At 41.8% G+C, this 20,550-nt stretch overlaps 1 protein-coding gene and 1 non-coding gene across 5 annotated transcripts in view; one reads left to right on the forward strand and one right to left on the reverse strand.

Annotated features, from left to right (window-relative positions):
* BABAM2 (BRISC and BRCA1 A complex member 2) overlaps nt 1-20,550 on the forward strand; it is a 457,075-nt gene that overhangs the window by 71,990 nt on the left and 364,535 nt on the right. The window lies entirely within an intron of this gene.
* On the reverse strand, nt 7,656-7,762 carry LOC135269742 (U6 spliceosomal RNA). Its single transcript, XR_010338006.1, has one exon. It is a non-coding gene; the product is annotated as a U6 spliceosomal RNA (small nuclear RNA).

Below are 20,550 nucleotides of genomic sequence, written 5' to 3' on the forward strand. Positions count from 1 at the left end.
TGTGATTTCTAAGGTCTGTTGCAGATGACCCACATAGTAGACAATCAGGAAATGCTTATTAAATGAGTGATACAAAGGCACTAAAAGATGATGTCTTATATGGAAATTCTTGATTGGAAGGACACTAAGCAATTTTGGGAATCTTCCAGTGGGATAAGGAAGTATTTAAATATTTGAAAAGCAGCAGGATAATTTCTGCATTAAAGAAAGTAAAAGATAATTATGAAGGTTATATAGATCTAGCAGGTTGACATGCATATTTAGAAAGAACTCAGAAAAAGAATCATGAAAATAGTTTGCCAACATTTGGGCTACAATAGGACTAACCACTTTTACTTTGTAAAAAACAATTCTTAGTAGATCAATCTCTTATTACAGAATGATGAGTATAGAACATTGGTAGCAAAGGATAAATTTGATTTATCCCAATTTTAGCAGAGCTTTTGATTCTGTCCTTGGGCTGAATTTGATAAGCAAATCATGAAATGATTTAGACACAAGATGTGTTGCTTGACAGTATGCCTAAAGTATGTTGTGACTAAGGAATGAATGCTACTTAATGTTGAAATCAAACAATTGGTCATCTCAATGTAGAGCAAATTACACAACTGTTTCTTCTCTGGCTAAAAAAATTTAGTTCCTGTCTTTCTGTTTCTTCTTTTTCTGTTTTCTGCAACATGATCTCACCACACTTGGGTAAAACAAGTGCCAGGCAATTGCAGGAATGACCATCTCCTGTAGAAAGAAAATCCACAAATTTCAAAGTACTTTAATTCATTCATCTATGTACCAGTCATTATTGAGGACCTACTCAGTCCAAATTTTGAAGCACAGTATTTGATGGCTTCCGTTTGTTTTGGCACCATCATAATCTTTCCAGCATTCTCTTTACCCCATTTTCTACTAAACCAGATTGCTTTGATAGCCTGTCCTTAGCCTCACTTTTCAACACTATCTGCTGTTCTCTCCTCTGAACATTTTGTTCTTTATCATTCCTTGGGCATGTAATTTGCTTTCTACCCTCTAAGTTTTGCTATTTATTTTATCTCTGCCTGGAATTACCATCTCATTATTTCTTTATCTAAGCCTAGTCTAGATAGCACTGAGAATAGACATTTTAAAAAAGAATTAGGTAGACAGAGCATGATTTTAGATGGAAAGGAAGTAGTAAGTGAAGTAAGAGACTGTAGCAGATTGTGTTTTCCAAAGATGGCCACAGCATTTCCCATTCCACATGCTCTTTTATACCATGACCTTACTACTACTCCGAGTATCATTTTCCTCCCCTTGAATCTGGATAGGCTTGTGATTATTTTGACCAATAGAATATGATGCTTATTATGCCATATGACTTTCAATGCTGGGTCATAAAAGGCAATGCAGCTTTCATCTTACTAAGAGGAATGCTTTTGCTTGGAGCCCTGCACCAGTGCATAAGAAGTCTGTCTACATTGAGGTTGCCATGCTGTCAGGTAGCCAAACCACATGAAGAGGCCACGTGTAAGTGCTGCAGATGTCAGTTTTTATCTTGGGGTTTTCCCAGCCCAGGCATCGGACATGCCAGTGAGATTGTGTTGGGCCTTTCAGATGGTGTACTACCAGCTGAATACCATTGAGTGATCTCAGTCAATGCTGTGAGGAGCAGAAGAATCCCCCAAACACATTCTGCCTATATTTCTAACCCACAGAATCTATGAGCATAAGAAAATGGTTGTTTTATGCACTGAGTTTGGCATAGTTTTGTAGGTGGCAGTAGTAATTGGAATGTAGACCCTGAAGAATAGGAGTGGGTAAGAGTCTATAGGAGGGTGGAAGAGATGGGAAGAGGAGCAGGAATATAGAAGTTAAGACTCCAGAGGGAGGAGGAAAATACAAAAGGATTAGGAAAGAAATGGGTGAATATTGAGGAGAAAGGGTGAGGAATTCACATCTGATGACAGTATATAGCATTTAGTTTTTTCATGAATTCCACAGGATATTTTATATGTATGTATGTGTATACGCACTCATACATACATATAATATATGTATATAAATAATCGTTAAAAAAATTTTTTTTTATTAAGTTGGAGTCGAGCTCACCTGCCAAGAGGTGGAAGGCAGCAGATTGTGTTTTCCAAAGATAGCCACAACAGCATTTCCCATTCAAAGGCCTGGCTGCTTGGTAGAGAGTATTGAAGACAGTGCAAATGACTGACCTTTAGCTCCTTGCCTAACAAATAACTCTTGTGAGGAAAGACAGACAGACAGACGCTTGGCATTTTTTCATTATGTGTGAGTGGTCTGCCTTCCTTGGGAGAATTCGCACACAGTATACACTATCAGTGTGAAGTACTTTGAGCCCTGTAGAAGGAGAGATGTTTTTTTCCAGAGGAGTGCCTTGGGCTCACTGTGGATCTGTGTTCGTGAGTTCTGAATCTCAAGATGACTCGAGGAATTTGAATAACCCAAAGCCACTTTTAGTTTTGTGAAATGGAAGGACGCTACCTTTAGAGTGGGGACTTAGATTTTTAAGTAGTTGCTTTCTTGAGAGAAGAGAGCAACAAATCTCCAGTTATAGTTAGGAAGCTTCAGAGAGCTTTTGTCCATGTTGAGGACTCAGCAAGTGTTGCTAATTGAATGGCAGAGTTGCTTCTATAAAAGTAAGAATTGTTTTCTGTAGCATCCAGCAATCTGGTCACCAGCCACATGCGAGTCAATGTATTGTTTCTGTGAAGGATTACATACTCCTTGTTCAAATGTGGTCCTAAGAGCCTAGGAATCCTGCAAGTTTTAGACGGTTTTCCATTTAGTGAAATTAGATACCTAATTAATTATTGGAATCTTTTAATTAATGTTTTAGGAAGAGGTGCTGTAGAGTCTCATTAAAATACTATTACTGGATAAAATAATGGTATTTTCATGAGAGGATAACTGTGATATATCCAATCTTTATATAGTCTAGTCAGAAGATAGAATTTTCCCCTAGGTTATCAGAGCAGTCTACATTTCACTTTTGATCTCTGTCACATGCTTCTATTTCAATATTTCTCAATGTTCTATTTTTTTTTCTACTGTGTTGGAGTGACCTTGGCACTTCTGAGATGTTGTGACTTGTATTTTCTTCTTTCTCTACTCCTTCCCTGAAAACTGCAGTACATATGGATAACTTGGTCTCACAGATACTGCTTGATTTCCTTCTGTCTGACTTGCATAATTTTCCTGGCAGAGGCACGACTTTGTCCTTTGTTATTACCAACTTACATTTAAACTATTAGAAAAATTGCCATTGTGATGCCATTGCTTTTTAAAAACTGCTCATTTTCTTTCGCTTGATTTTGATTTTTTGATACTTTCAGTGAATGTTGGCTAGAGCTTGTGTGTCTTTAACTGTTTTTACTCTGGTCATAGTTTTATTTTTATTTTTTAGTCTTTTCATTCATTCCTTCCGAAAAGTACTTTTTTATATCTACTTCTGAAGAATTCTGATTGCTTCATCCTAACTTTTTAGCATTTTAATTAATTTTTCATTCAATAGATTTTTTACCCCACTTCATCTTCTGCGGATTACTGGACTTGCTTTTGTTCATTGTTAGACTTATTGTTTAGATCTGTCGTGTGTGAACTCAAAGGATCCTTCATACCATTTTTTTTACATCTTTCTTATCCAGTTACTAGGCATTTCAGAGTTATTTGACAGTAAACAGTATTATTCAGTTGTTTTCCTGAATTCCACAGGCTAATGCTTGATTTTCACAAAGTTTGTGAAGGCGAGTGGAGTTTTGCACAGCCTTCTGAGCACTGTTTTGTGGGAGCAATAGCAAGGCACAGTCCAAGATTGCCCTTTGTGTGCAAGTTTTCTTCTGCTGCTGGTGCTCTGGTTTGTGCCTGTGTGTAGTCAGCAAAAGACTCATTGTTAAACAATGAACTCAGAATTCAAAGAAAGATTGGTGTGTTTTTTTTCTCCCCAGCTAGCATTCTGTGGTTATTTCTCCTGATTTTTTGGCAAGTGTTGCTTGTCTGTGTCAAGCTGTGCCACATCAGCCTTAAATTTCTACTTTGTGTAACTCAGCTAGGAATTAGAAAGAAATATTTACAGTCATATAGCAGTCTGTATTTTCCAAAGTAGTTTTACTTAAAATGATCTCATTTTAACTTCTGACAACTTTCCGAGGGCTGGCTGTCTTGCCTTACGTGTAAGACAGGACCACAGAGCCTAAGTGACTAGCCTGAGGTCAAATAACTGGGATGTCAGGGACTTGGAACTCAAATCCGGGACTTCTGAGTCCAAGCCCAGTGCTTTTTCCACTTAACATGTTAGGAAAGAAATATAATCTTTATTATCATACAATAATAATCAGCTTCTCTGTATTAGTAGATAAGAGCAAATCAACTGCTTATGATGAGAAATAAGGATGAACAATGACTTTACTGAACAGGAAGTAAACACACCATCGGATGCTAATGACTTCTGCCATGTATCAGCTGGGGAAGATGGTGATCAGTTGGCATTGGGAAGTTAACTGAAAAACTTCCATTATTGTGAGAATCTCTTAGACACTTGAGGAGTAACAACTTGTGGTTGGTTGTTTTTGTTTTGTTTCTGAGGACAGAAATCACCTGCAGAAATTGGTGAAAATAGGGTGAGAAGTTAATCAGGCTTATGAGAGATAAAGTCTCAGTTTCAGCTTTGAGATGTAGAGAATAGTCTTAAATGCTTTATTTTGCTGTGTGTGTTTTTAAGACAACAGATGGGCCAGTTCCCAAACTTAAAATGGTTCAATTTAGGGCTTTTTACCTTTGCGGTGGTGTGAAAGTGATACACATTCAGTAGAAACTATGCTTTGAGTACCCATGTAACCATTCTGCTTTTCACTTCGTGTAGTAGTCAGTCAATTACATGAGATAGTCAGCACTTTATTATAAAATAGACTTTGTGTTAGATGATTTTGCCTTACTATAAGCTAATGTAAGTGTTCTGAGCACATATAAGGTAGGCTAGGTTAAGCTATGATGTTCAGTAGGTTATTAAATGCATTTTTACTTAACAATATTTTCAGCTTATGATGGGCTTACTGGGAGGTAATCCCATTGTAAGTTGAGTCTGTAGTTAGCATGTGATTATATCTTCTATGCTCTGACCCAGTAACATGGATTTGTGATTCACTTCTATTACCTGGCCTGATACATCTCTAATTGCCTTAATTATATATATATTTTTGAGAGGTAAGTAGGGTCTCACTCTGTTGCCCAGGCTGGAGTGCAGTGGTGTGATCATAGGTCACTGTAGCCTTGATCTCCCAGGCTCTGGTGATCCTCCCATCTCAGCCTCCTGAATATGCTAGACTATGGGCATGCACCATTGCATCTGGCTAGTTGTTTAATGTTTTTTTATTTTTTGTAGAGATGGGGTCTTACTATATTGTCTAGGCTGGTCTCAAACTCCTGGGCTCAAGTGATTATTCTGCTTCAGCCTCCCAAACTGGTAAGATTACAGGTGTATGCTGCCATGCCTGGCCCCCCCCTTAATTCTATCTTTTTGATTCATAAGTTAAACAACAGTTTTGAACTACTTTCTAAAATTTGGATATTTTTGCCTGTTTGTTTGTTTCTTTTTAAGAGGTAAGATTCACTCTGTCACCCAGGCTGGAATGCCCTGAATCATAGCTCGCTGCAGCCTCAAACTCCTGGGCTAAAGTATTCCTCCTGCCGCAGCCTCTCAAGTTTCTGGGATTACAGGTGCATGCCACTGCATCTGGCTAATGTTTTAACTGTATATATATATACACACACACACACATACATACACACACACACACATATATATTTTTTTATTGCACTTTAGGTTCTGGGGTACATGTGCAGAACATGCAGGATTGTTGCATAGGTATATACATGGCAATGTGGTTTGCTGCCACCATCCCCCCATCACGTATATCTGGCATTTCTCCCCATGTTATCCCTCCCCAACCTCCCTACCCCCGCTATCCCTCCCCTAGGTCCCCCCAATAGACCTCAGTGTGTGATGCTCCCCTCCCTGTGTCCATGTCTTCTCATTGTTCAACACCTGTCTACGAGTGAGAACGTGCGGTGTTTGATTTTCTGTTCTTGTGTCAGTTTGCTGAGAATGATGGTTTCCAGGTTCATCCATGTCCCTACAAAGGACATGAACTCATCGTTTTTGATGGCTGCATAGTATTCCATGGTGTATATGTGCCACATTTTCCTTGTCCAGTCTATCATCGATGGGCATTTGGGTTGGCTCCAAGTCTTTGCTCTTGTAAACAGTGCCACAATGAACATGTGTATATGTGTCTTTGTAATAGAATGATTTATAATCCTTTGGGTATATACCCAGTAATGGGATTGCTGGGTCAAATGGAATTTCTATTTCTGGTCCCTGAGGAATCGCCACACTGTCTTCCACAATGGTTGCACTAATTTACACTCCTACCAACAGTGTAAAAGTGTTCCTATTTCTCCACATCCTCTCCAGCATCTGTTGTCTCCAGATTTTTTAATGATTGCCATTCTAACTGGTGTGAGATGGTATCTCAGTGTGGTTTTGATTTGCATTTCTCTAATCACCAGTGATGATGAGCCCCTTTTTATTCATATGTTTGTTAGCCTCATATATGTCTTCTTTTGAAAAGTGTCTGTTCATGTCCTTTGTCCACTTTTGAATGGGTTTTTTTTTTCTTGTAAATCTGTTTTAGTTCTTTGTAGATTCTGGATATTAGCCCTTTGTCAGATGGGTAGATTGCAAAAGTTTTTTCCCATTCTGTTGGTTGCTGGTTCACTGTAATGATTGTTTCTTTTGCTCTCCAGAAGCTCTGGAGTTTAATTAGGTCCCATTTGTCTATTCTATCCCAGTTGTCAATGCTTTTGGTGTTTTAGTCATGAAGTCCTTGCCTACACCTATGTCCTGAATGGTTTTGCCTAGGTTTTCTTCTAGGGTTTTTATGGCGTTAGGTCTTATGTTTAAGTCTTTAATCCATCTGGAGTTAATTTTAGTGTAAGGTGTCAGAAAGGGGTCCAGTTTCTGCTTTCTGCACATGGCTAGCCAGTTTTCCCAACCATTTATTAAACAGGGACTCTTTTCCCCATTGCTTGTTTTTGTCAGGTTTGTCAAAGATCAGATAGTTCTAGATGTGTGGTGTTGCCTCCAAGGCCTCTGTTCTGTTCCATTGGTCTATATCCCTATTTTGGTACGAGTACCATGCTGTTTTGACTACTGTAGCCTTATAGTGTAGTTTGAAGTCAGGTAGCATGATGCCTCCAGCTTTGTTCTTTTTGCTTAGGATTGTCTTGGCTATGCAGGCTCTCTTTTGGTTCCATATGAAGTTTAAGTTGTTTTTTTCCAGTTCTGTGAAGAGGGTCATAGGTAGCTTGATGGGGATAGCATTGAATCTATAAATTACTTTGGGCAATATGGCCATTTTCACAATATTGATTCTTCCTAACCACGAACATGGAATCTTTTTCCATCTGTTTGTGTCCTCTCTTATTTCGTTGAGCAGTGGTTTGTGGTTCTCCTTGAAGAGGTCCTTTACATCCTTTGTTAGTTGTATTCCTAGGTATTTTATTCTCTTTGCAGCAATTGTGAATGGCAGTTCCTTCTTTATTTGGCTCTCTTTAAGTCTGTTATTGGTGTGTAGGAATGCTTGTGATTTCTGAAAAACAAGGAATGCTTCATCAATTTGCGTGTCATCCTTGCGCGGGGGCCATGCTAATCTTCTCTATATCGTTCCAATTTTAGTATATGTACTGCCGAAGCAAGCACATGTTTTGTCTTTTTGTGGAGACAGGGCATTGCTTTGTTGCCTAGGGTGGTCTCTAACTCCTAGCTTCAAGGGATCCTCCTGGTCTTTCAAAGTGCTGGGATCACAGGTATGAGCCACTGTGCCTGGTGGTTTTCTTTAATGTGGGAAATAGGAGGGAAGAAAATTTAAAGGTCAAGATAATAAGGTGGACCAGATATGTATAGCTAAACTCTTTTGAGCATTTGTGAATGAAAAAATTGGGTTTTCATTTTCAAATGTACTTAAAATGTATTTAGAACTGAATTATCAAAAGATTTTAACTTTAGCTTATGATTTAAATAAATACCCAGTTTTATTTTATGAAACAGATGGGATCTGAAAGAAATTTGATATGAAATTAAAAGCAAATTTAATTAAAATAGAATATTAGTTCTTCAAGTTACTGTTTTGCTACTGTACCTCTTAAGAAACATTGGTTTGTCAGAATTTATGTCATCCTAATAATTAACTGAACTGAAAGAACTGCATATGCTTTTAGAGCTAAAGACCATCTGATGTCATCTAATCTACTACCCATTGTAGCAATTTCCTTAGTAGTGTTCTTGGTAAGTGCATATATAGCTACTATCATTAAAAAGAATATTATCCATGGGACAATATTACAATGGTCATTCAAAAAATATTTTTATCCTGGGAACAAAACAACTTTATTTTCTTATCTACATGACAGTTTTATGGTACTGAAGGGAGCTCTCAGCCGAATTCTTGTTTGAACTAATTAGCCATACCAAAATTCCTTTTATAGTGGTGATCTCTTTGACAAGTGGAATTACTAGAATTACCACAGTAATCATTCGGGTGAAGAAATTGTGGATAATGGCAGCAGACTATAGATGAAGCAAATCATAGTCCCAATATTTAAAAAAAGAAGGATGGGCCAGGCAAGGTAGCTCATGCCTGTAGTCCCAGCACTTTGGGAGGCTGAGGTGAGTGGATCAACTGAGGTCAGGAGTTCAAGACTAACCTGGGCAACATGGCGAAACCCCATGTCTACTAAAAGTGCAAAAATTACCTGGGCATGATGGTGCGTGCCTGTAATCCCAGCTACTCCAGAGGCTGAGACAGGAGGATTGTTTGAACTGGGAGGTGGAGGTTGCTGTGAGATGAGACTGTACCACTGCACTCCAGCCCTGGGTGACAGAGAAGGACTCCTCTAAAAAAAAAAAAAAAAAAAAAAGAAGGAAGGGTATATTCTTAAAGTTTCTCTTTAAATTTTAAATTGATATTGGATAGTTGATTATTAAATTGTTTGAGAGCATTTAAAACATGTTGTATCTTTGGTAGACAACGTGGGTTTATATAGAAGCAAGTTATACCAAATTGTCTTATGCTTTTTAAATGGTAGATTAGCTGACATAGCAAATCATTTCAGCAGAGAATTTAACAGTTTTCTTCGGATGTGTTTCTAGATGTTTTATATGTTATTATACCAAAAAGTAGTTAAGTAAATTTGCAGTAAATGGAACAATCATTGGAAAATCTCAGATGAAATACTCTAGGGTTTTATTTTTGACTCTGTTTTGTTCAGCATTTTTCTGAGCGATATAACATATTTGTTCAACTTGTGGAGGACACAAGTTTAAAGAGATAGCTACTGTGACATATGACAAAATTTCAGTCTATCCCAGTAGGTTAGTATGTTGGATTGGAAGCAGTAGGATGTAATAAGAGTAAAGTCCATTGCTAGGGTTTGAATATTGTTTGCCATGTTGAGACTTTGTCCCCAGCGTGGTGCTGTTGAGAGGTGGCACCTTTAAGAGGTGATTAGGTCATGAAGATAGATGGATTAGTATATTTCTCTCGATACGAGATTAGTTTTCATGAGAATGGATTAGTTCACAAAAAAGTGGGTTGTTATAAATTGAAGCTGCCTCTCACGTGTTGCCCTTTTCCTTCTCATGTACCTGGTTTCCCTTTCATTTCTCTGCCATGTTTTGATGCAGCATGAGGCCCTCACTAGAAGCTGCCACATCTGACTACTTAAAGTTCAACTTCCCAGCCTATGGAACTGTGTGCTAAATAAACCTTTTTCTTTATATAAATTGCCCAGTCACAGGTATTCTGTTATAGTAACACAAAACAGATGAAGACATCCATTACTTAGGTTTCAATTTTATAGGTAGAGGAAAGCAGTTACATGAAAAAATTATCTGCAATATGTAGTGTGAACCAATAATGTGATGCAGTTATTAAAAAAGCTAACACAGTCTTGTGCTGAATTAACAAAACTTTGGGTCTATGTTGTGGAATGAGGTTGTTGTGCTGTGCCTGTGATATGGTAGACCATACATGAGTGTTGCATTGACTTTTGGGCAGCACACCGTAGGAACACAATTAATGAGGGGGTGTTTGACAGAAATCATGACACATTGCACACTGCTTAAAGAAGCTAAGAATGCTAGTTTTTAAAGATAGAAAGGTCTGGAAATGGAGGCTCAGATAGATTTTATAAATTGTACAAGATGATTTTATTAGTTCTTAGCAGATCTAGTTCTCTGTTCTTAGTTCTGGGTTCTTTCTACTCATGACATTTTGTTCTTCTAGAAAATAAAACCAATGCTACCAAGTAGAAGTTATTAGGAAACAGATTTTGACTCCGCAGAGAGTTTTTAATAATTGGTGTTGTCCTGTAATATAAGGAACTGCTCTGGGAAATAATGAGGTTTTTATTACAGGAGAAATGGAAATAGACATAGTATAACTTCTTTTTTTGTTGGAGACAGAGTCTTGCTCTGTTGCCCAAGCTGAAGTGCAGTGGCCTGATCTCAGCTCACTGCAACCTCCCCATCCCAGGTTCAATCAATTCTCCTGCCTCAGCCTCCCGAATAGCTGGGACTACAGGCACGTGCCACCACCTCTGGCTAATTTTTTGTATTTTCAATAAAGATGGGGTTTCACCATGTTAGCCAGGATGGTCTCGATTTCCTGACCTCGTGATCCTCGGCCTCGGCCTCCCAGAGTGTTGGAATTACAGGTGTGAACCACCATGCCCAGCTGTATAACTTCATTAGAGATAGGGTATGTTTTAAGGGATAATTGTGAGTTCAACTATGTCAGAAACTGAGCTGGATAACATGTGGAGGGTAATTAACCATATCCTTCTCTATGCTTGTTGTCCTGGTTAGTTATTAATAATGCCCTTTTTTCCCACTCTGGGTGTCCCATTTTTGGTGATAAATGTTATGGTTGTCTTTATTATAAGGTTTTTTTCCAACTCTGTAAATATGCTGAATGAAAATTATTTCAACATAAATTATATTGGTTTACCATATGATATCAAGTCTTGGTGGCAATATGTGGAGTCTTGGAGAAAATCACTTAAAAATATTTTTGAAATAGAAAATTTCAAACATTTACATATGTAAAGAGAATGGTATAATAAACTCCTATGTACCTATCACACAGTTTCGCAACTATTAATTCATAAACAATTTGATTTCATATGTCCTCCGATTTCATATGTCCTCCATCAGCTTTTTTCCAAATAATTTTGAAGCAAATTCGAAGTGTCGTCCATAAGTATTGTGTATTTATAAGCTGTGGACTCTCTCTGTAAACATAACTTGAGTATCATTGACACACTTAAAAAAAAATCAGTGCTAATTCTTAAATCCTTTATTACTAGTCTGTATTCAATTTTTTGGCGTATATATATATATATATATATACACACACACACACACGTACATACATATATACAGACATATACAAACATACATATGTAAGATGTATGTGTGTTTTACTATTTTTTGGATACTGATTGTGTACACATTGCAATAGGTTGATATGTCATTTAGGTCTCTTATTTGCAGTTATCTTGTTCTCTTATTCCTTCTTTTTTTCTTTGTTTTTTTTTTTCCTTTTCCTCCTCTTTCTTTTCTTCCTATTCTTCCTCATACTCTTCTTCATCTGGTTCTCATTCCTTCTCCTTCATTCTTTTTTCTCTCTTCTTTTTTTTCTTTGTTTTGTATTTATTTGTAACAAAGCTGGGCCATTTGTTTTCTAGTTTTCCACAGTTTGATTTTGATGATTTCATTTCTGTGGGGTCATTTAATGTGGTAGTTTGATCTAGAGGCTTACTCAGGTTCAGGTTTTGTTTTGTTTTGTTTTATTTTGATTTGGTTTGGTTTTTATTTCTGGCAAGAATATCTCACAGGTAACATAGTCTTTCATTAGAGGTCTATAATATGGCAGCCTTCAATGGTCTTTGCTTAGATCCATTAATTTATTAAGTGTTGCAAAATGGTAATATTCTGTCATTTCTTCTTCATTTATTAGTTGGAATACTTGTGCAAAGAGTTTTTCCTGATCCACTATTTGGTAATCCTGAGTACAGGTTCCTTTAGAAAGGATAGGATAAATTCTTTCTTTTCCTTTATTTTCCAGTTTTCAAAATAACGTGTAGATCGTTTATATCTTCCAAAGATAACTTGGTTTTTTAATGTCTCATAACTCATGGGTTTAAAATCATTTGGTGTGTTTTAATTCATTGTAGTTATTGTTATTGATGCTTAAATTCACTTGTCTTTGCCCAGGAGCCTCTGCATGATGGCTCCTCAAATATTGTTGATATGACCCCTGAAGCCTTTGATAGTTTCTTGTTTTCTGGCACGACCAGATGTTTCAGGCTCATCTTGTACTTTTTAAACTCTGGGCCTCAGGCCAGTCTTTTCAGTCTTTGTCCCCTCACTACTCACGAGCTATAACTCTTGTAAGAAATTGCTGTACTCTGCGAAAATGTCTGGCTGGCTGTAGTGAGTTGCTGAGCCAGGCTCTCCCAGGGCTCAGGCTGTGCTTTTTGTTTGATTAATTTGGTACATCAGGCAGCTTTCATAGCTTGAACCATTCTCCTCTGTATTAAGTAGCTTTGTTTGTTTTGTTTCTTTATTTGCCTTTTGGGCACAGACCTGCTGCCTTCTTTCACTAGTTGTGGGATAGAAATAAGAATACCAAAGCCTTGTCTTATGGCCTTGATCTTTAGTGGCCCAGAATGAGTGCTATCTTCCTGTGGGGTTGTCATTTAACAGGCAGAACTGTCAGAGATATGATTTTGGAAAATCACACAGGCCAGTGATTAGATATCTAAAATTTCATTTCTCCAGGAGGAATATTGAACAGCCAAACTTCCTGCCTTTTTTGGTTCCTGAAACAACAGGCCCTGAGACAAAAATTTGAGTACATATACTTCACTGGGAAGTGATATGGTTTGGCTGTGTCCCCACCCCAAATCTCATCTTGAATTCCCACATATTGTGGGAAGGACTTGTGGGAGGTAATCAAATCATGGGAGTAGGTCTTTCCCGTGCTGTTCTCATGATAGTGAATAAGTCTTATGAGATTTGATGGTTCTGTAAGGGGAAATTTCCCTGTATAAGCTCTCTCTTTGGCTGCTGCCATCCACGTAAGATGCGACTTGCTTCTCTTTGCCTTATGACATGATTGTGTGAAGCTTCCCCAGCCACATGTAGCTGTGAGTTCTTTATTAAACCTCTTTATTTTTATTTTTATTTTTGTAAATTGCCCAGTTTCAGGTATGTCTTTATCTGCAGTGTGAAAATGGACTAATATAGTAAATTGGCACCAGTAGAGTGGGGTGCTGCTCAAAAGATACCTGAAAATGTGGAAGCAACTTTGGGACTGGGTAACAGGCAGAGATTGGAACAGTTTGGCGTGCTCAGAAGAAGACAGGAAAATATGGGACAGTGTGGAACTTCCTAGAGACTTGTTGAATGGTTTTGACCAAAATGCTGATAATGATATGGACAATGGAATCCAAGCTGAGGTGGTCTCAGATGGAGATGAGGAACTTGCTGGGAACTGGATCAAAGGTGACTCTTGTTATGTTTTAGCAAAGAGACTGGTGGCATTTTGCCCCTGCCCTTGAGATTAGTGGAACTTTGAACTTGACATAGTTGATTTAGGATATCCAGTGGGAGAAATTTCTAAGCAGCAAAGCATTTAAGAGGTGACTTGGGTGCTGTTGAAAGCATTAAGTTTTATAACGGAAGCAGTACATAAAAGTTTGAAAAATTTACAGCCTGACAATGTGATACAAAAAAATCCCATATTCTGAAGAGAAATTCAAGCCAGCTGCAGAAATTTACATAAGTAATGAGGAGCGGAAAGTTAATCCTCAAGACAGTGGGGAAAATGTCTGCAGGGCATGTCATAGGTCTTCACAGCAGCCCCTCCCATTATAGGCCTGGAGGCCTGGGGGAAAATGTGCTTTCATGGGCTGGGCCCGGAGTCCCCGTGCTGTATGCAGCCTAGGGACTTCGTGCCCTGTGTCCCAGCTCCTTCAGCTGTAGTTGAGAGGGACCAACATAGAGCTTGGGCCATGGCTTCAGAGGGTGCAAGCCCCAAGCTTTGGCAGCTTCCATGTGGATGTTGAGCTTGCAAGTACACAGAAGTCAAGAATTGGGGTTTGGGAACCTCTGCCTAGATATCAGAAGTTATATGGAAATGCCTGGATACCCAGGCCAAAGTATGCTGCAGGATTGGGGCCCTCATGGAGAACCTCTGCTAGGGCAGTGGAGCAGGGAAATGTGGGTCAGAACACCCAAACAGAGTCACTACTGGGGTACCGCCTAGTGGAGCTGTGAGAAGAGGGCTACCATCCTCCAGATCCCAGAATGGTAGATCCACTAACAGCTTGCACCATGTGCCTAGAAAAGCCACAGACATTCAACACTAGCCCATGAAGACAGCTGGGAGGGTGGCTGTACCCTGCAAAACCACAGGGGTGGAGCCACCCAAGACCATGGGAACCTACCTCTTGCATCAGCATGACCTAGATGTGAGACATGTAGTCAAAGGAAATAATTTTGGAGCTTTAATATTTGACTTCCCCACTGGATTTCTGTCTTGCATGGGCCTGTAGCCCCTTTGTTTTGGCTAATTTCTCCCATTTTGAATGGCTGTGTTTACCCAATGCCTGTACCCCCATTTTATGTAGTAAGTAACCAATTGCTTTTGATTTTACAGGCTCATAGGCAGAAGGGACTTGCCTTGTCTCGGATGAGACTTTGGATGCTGAAATGAGTTAAGCCTTTGGAGGACTATTGGGAAGGCATGACTGGTTTTGAAATGTGAGGATGTGAGATATGGGCGGGGGTTGGGGTGGAATGATTATGGCTTGGCTGCATCCCCACCTCAATCTCATCTTAAATTCCCATGTGTTGTGGGAGGGACCCAGTGGGAGGTACTTGAATCGTGGGGGTAGGTCTTTCCACGCTGTTCTCAGGATGGTAAATAAGTTTCACAAGATCTGATGGTTCTATAAGGGGGAGTTTCCCTGCACAAGCTGTGTCTTTGCCTGCCACCATCCACGCAAGATGTGACTTGCTTCTCTTTGCTTTCCGCTGTGATCGTGAGGGTTCCCCAGCCACGTGGAACTGTGAGTTCTCCATTAAACCTCTTTGTTTTGTAAATTGCCCAATCTTGGTTGTGTCTTTATCAGCAATGTGAAAATGGACTAATACAGGAAGTGATCTCTGGAAGCACAGTGAGGGAGTGGGGAAGAGAAAGAGAGGGAGAAAAGCCAAAACAGCATGCATTGAGAGTAGGTTATTGCTGTGGTTAAATCGGATTATATTTCACTCACAACTTACCAGCTATGTGAAACTCACTTCAGTATTGTCTCAGGGAAGGGCAAGGAGTTTGTTTATACATCCATCCTTATCCTTCTTTCTTGGCATCATTCACTTCCAAGTAGTCCAGCCTTTTTATGTACTAGCCAAGCTACCTTCTAGGCCAGAGAATGCCCTTATGCAGACAGATGCAGTTCCTGGAGCTGGATGGCCATGATTTGTAGTAGTGGTTCTTTCTCAAATTGAGGGTAGAGTTCAGGGGAGGGGAGAAGGTTATTTTCTTCTCTGGGGAGCATTTGGCAAAGTCTGTGGACATTTTTGGTTGTCACAGCTGGGGGAAAAAGTGCTACTGGCTGGCATCTAGTGGGTACACGTCAGGGATGCTGCTAAACATATCACAGTTCATAGGGTAGCCCCCTACAGCAGAGTTATCCATTCCCAAATGTCAATAGTGCCATGGCTGAGAAACTGTTTTACAGGAATTCAGAGCTGTGGGTGACCTCTGGGTCGGAGGACCAAGGGAAATATAGTGGGTCACCATGGCATTTGCTACACTTCCCAGGTACACCCTGAATTTCTTGCTACTCTGCTTTTGCTCATGATGTTCCCTTTGTATCTTCATTTCCAAATCCTTTTTATTCTTTAATTTTTTGGTATACAGTCTATATGCTATATTGTTTCACTTTTTATAAAGCAATATATTAACGTATTTTTAACTTGTTAAATTTTAGATTTTTGTTTTCTAACTCCCAGTCCAAGTACCACTTCTTCAGTTAAGTCATCTGTTAGATCCTTACTAATTCCTGTATTTTTAGAATTTGCATGGTGTGTTATTTGTTCATTTCTTGTGATGCTAATAAATTTTTACTTTTTGTTATATTTTTCTCTCAAATCGTTATTGTAAGGTCTGTTCTCACCAAGTGTAAGATGAAGAAACTGAGGCCAGCATGAAAATAATCCAATGCAAAGGGTTTTATTCAGGCTCCCGGGTGAGGTTCTGCGGTCCAACAGGAAGGGTCGGAGAAGTCGTGTGGACTACTCTTAGACGTGGGGTTTTATAGGGAGTGGAGGCATTTGATTGGTTGTGCCCAAGGTGAGTGGGATGGCGGGGAGTGGGGCCCAGATGGAACAAAATGGCAGGGAGTGGGGCCCAGATAGGACAAAATGGTAGGCAGGAAGACAAAATGGCAGGCAGGGAGTGTGGCCTGGATTGGACAAAATGGTATCAGGTAGGTCCTGGTGGGGCTTTTTGTCCTGGGCTCCCCGGGGGGGTGTGTGTCTGAGCTCCCGGCAAGGGAAGGTGGTGTGTCCAAGCTCCCGGCGAGGGGAGGGGGTGTGTCCGAGCTCCCCGCAAGGGAGGGGGGTGTGTCCAAGCTCTCCGTGAGGGAGGGGTGTGTGTCCGAGCTCCCCGCGAGGGAAGGGGGTGTCTGAACTCTCTGCGAGGGAGGGGGGTGTGTGCGAGAGCTCCCGCAAGGGAAGGGGGTGTGTCCGAGCTTTCTGTGAGGGAGGGAGGTGTGTTTGCGAGCTCCTGCGAGGGAGGGGGGTGTGTCTGAGTTCCCCGCGAGGGAGGGGGGTGTGTCCGAGCTCTCCGCGAGAGGGGGGAGCATCCGAGCTCCCTGCGAGGGAGGGGGGTGTGTCCGAGCTCTCCACAAGGGAAGGGGGGAGCGTCTGAGCTCCCCACAGGGGAGGCGGGGTGTGTCCGAGGTCTCGGCGACGCAACCAGCCTTACATTCCGACCTTTTGATGATAGAGGGCGCCGCTCTTCCTGACTACTTCCTGCTGAATAGGGGTGAAGTAAGGGGGACAGGTCAGTTGGCTGGTGCCTCGACTGAGACTCGGACGAAGGGATGAAACAGCATTTGATTGACAGCCACTCGTCCAACTTCTCGTATACGAGCTTGTAGCACTATATTGGGTTCTAGTGGTGGGGCCTTGTTTCCAGGATTCCTGCAAGTAGAATTGCCAGGCATAGTAGGGGCTGGCTTTAGGGGGAGATATTAGAAGAAATGTTAGGAGGAGAATTCGAAGGATCAGGAGTTGACGGGCAGGGGCCGCGGGTGAGGCGAAGGCGAGTGGGGCCCAGGGATTCAGATTTCCACTGGTCATTTTGCGGTGCCGCTTTAAGATGGGACACATGATACCACGAGGTGCGACCCAGGAGCTTGGCAGCTGTGGGGGTGGTCAGGATAACGATGTGGGGTCCTGACCACCTGGGCTGCAGAGATCCTGGCTGGAGCTCCCGGAGGAGAACACTGTCACCTGGCTGTAGGTATGCTGCTGGGTGCGAGTCTCCAAGCCCTGAAATGATGGAGAGAGCACGATCTGCATGCTCCCTGAGTAAGTGGCGGAGGACAGATAGATAGGAAAGGTACGAGGCTAGGGTAGGTGGTTGTATCGGGAAATTATGAGAGACCAGGAAGGGTCGGCTGTACAGCAACTCAAAGGGACTAAGGCCCGTTGGTTCCTGTGGGGTGGCTCGGATCCGGGCTAGAGCAAGAAGTAGGAGAGTAGGCCAAGAAAGTTTTACCTCAATGGTCAGTTTGGCTAAATGGTCTTTGAGGATGCCGTGGGCCCGTTCGACCTTACCCAATGACTGAGGGTGGTAGGGGATGTGTAGTTTCCAGGAGATGTTGAGAGACTTGACGACCAGCTGGACTACCTGGGCTGTGAATGCTGGACCGTTGTCTGACTGGATGGTGGCAGGTAGGCCGAAGCGGGGGATGATCTCTTGAATAAGAATGGAGGCTACCGTGTCTGCTGTTTCACGAGAGGTAGGGAAGGCTTCAATCCAACCTGAAAAGGTATCTACAAAGGTTAGGAGGTAGCGAAGTTTTTTGTGAGTGGGCATATGGGTGAAATCAATTTGCCAATCCTGAGCAGGGAGGTTGCCACGCATTTGGTGGGTGGGAAACTGTAGCTTCAAGCTTCCCTGAGACGAGACCTTAGAGCAAGTAACACATGTTTTGTGTACCTGTTCAACTGTCTGTTGCAAACCTGGTGAATAAAAGAGGGGTTGCACAAAGCGATGTAACGCTTTGGGCCCTATATATAAGGATTGGTGGATTTCGGCAATAATTTTAGGGGCCTGTTCCCATGGGAGGGCAATCTTATTGTTTAGGAAGATCCAGCCCTGGTCAGACTCGGTTCCTTCCCTTAACATAAGGTCCTATCTTTGTGATGGTGAGTACACTGGCGACGTGGCTGCGGGAAGGAACAGGACCGGAACAGGAACTGGCCTAGTACTGGTTAGAGCCTTTGCTACCACATCTGCCCTTGCATTGCCCTGAGAAATGGCATCCTTCTGGGCGCGGTGCCCTCGGCAGTGGACGACAGCAACCTCTTTGGGCAGTAACAGAGCTTGCAAGAGGTTAGAGATTTGGGTGGAATTGACTATGGGGGTCTCCTTTATGGTAAGGAATCCTCGCTCTTTCCAGAGGGCAGAGTGACAATGAGTAATAAGGAAAGCATACTTGGAGTCTGTATAGATATTCACCTGTTTCTCTTTTGCTAGTGTGAGAGCTCGGGTTAAGGTGATGAGCTCTGCCTTTTGGGATGTCATCCCATCAGGGAGTTGGCGTGCCTCGAGGGTGGCTGAATCTGTGACTACAGCATAGGCCGCTTTTCGCTGTCCTTTGGCCATTATTACTGAACTCCTATCTCCATACAAGGTAAGGTCTGGGCTGGAGAGTGGAAGGCTAGACAGACCCTCTCATGGTTTAGCAAATGCCTCTATTAGTTCAGGACAGGAATGAATTGGGGAAGGGGAGTGGGATGGAAGGGGAAGTAAAGTAGCCAGGTTGAGTGGAGAAGAGGGATGAAGACTGACTGAAGGATTTTCAATGAAGAGTAGATGAAACTCTTGTAACCGGGAAGGTCCTAGGTGTGTGAGAGACTTATGAGAGAGAAGGTCAGCGAGCCGATGGGGAGAAAATACCAAGATGGGCTGGCCTAAGATAAGTTTTAGGGATTCCTTAGTGAGTTCTGTTGCCACCCCCAAGGCCCGCAGGCAAGACTGCCATCCCCTGACCGTGGGGTCAAGTCGTTTGATGATACACAGGGCCTAGGGGCTGGGTTAAGACTCCAACTGCAATTCCCTGTTTTTTGTCAGTGAACAAATGGAAGGGATGGTTGAGATTGGGTAATTGGAGTGGAGGTGCTATGGACAAGGCAGTTTGTAGGGTTTTAAAAGCCCGTTTTACTACCCCAGGGTGGGAGAGGGGTCCTGTGGGTGTGTCTTTAGCTGCCACATACAGAGGTTTAGCCAGGGAGGCAAAATTAGGTATCCAATGGCGGAAAAATCCTACAAACCCTAAAAAGGAGAGAATTTGGTCTGCTGTCTCTGGAGGCTGTAGTGAAAGGAGTGCCTTTTTATGGTCTGTCGTCAGGCTCTTAGTTGTAGGGGTGAGGCGAATGCCTAAGTAAACTGTTGAGGTGACTGACAACTGTGCCTTGGATGGGGATACTTGGTATCCTTTGGATCCCAAAAAGTTAAGAAGAGTGGCAGTATGCTGTTGAGACAGGGAGAGGGAGGGACTACAGAGTAAAAGGTCGTCCACATATTGGAGGAGGAGACTGGGTTGGAGAGGGCAGGAGCTGAGATCAGCTGCTAAGGCCTGCCCAAAAATATGAGGACTGTCTCTAAATCCCTGAGGCAGAACTGTCCATGTAAGCTGTTGTGCCAAATTGGTGTCCGGATCAGTCCAGGTGAAGGCAAAGAGAAAGTACGACTCAGAGTGTAGAGGGATAGTAAAGAAGGCATCCTTGACATCCAGAACTGTGAAATGGGAGGTATTGGCGGGAATGTTAGATAACAAGGTATATGGGTTGGGTACCACTGGATGCAGGGGTACTGCCACCTCGTTGATAAGGCGTAGGTCCTGAACCAAGTGACAGTTGCCGGATGGCTTTTGGACTGGCAATATAGGAGTGTTACAAGGGGAACTGGTAGGTATAAGGAGTCCCTGGGCTAGGAGTCGAGCGATGATAGGCTTCAGGCCCTGATGGTGGGTCTTTGAAATAGGAAACTGAGGACGTGAGGGAAAGCGAGTAGAATTTTTGAACTGGTGTGTGATGTCTCGCCACTACAGGCTTAGATGTATCCCACACCATGGGATCAACTACATCTGGAGGGATAGGGAGTTGGGACGTAGGGTTAGGAC

Source organism: Aotus nancymaae, unplaced genomic scaffold (assembly GCF_030222135.1).
Source record: "Aotus nancymaae isolate 86718 unplaced genomic scaffold, 86718_ANA_hifiasm-v0.15.2.pri h1tg000057l, whole genome shotgun sequence".
In the NCBI taxonomy this organism is placed as follows: domain Eukaryota; kingdom Metazoa; phylum Chordata; class Mammalia; order Primates; family Aotidae; genus Aotus; species Aotus nancymaae.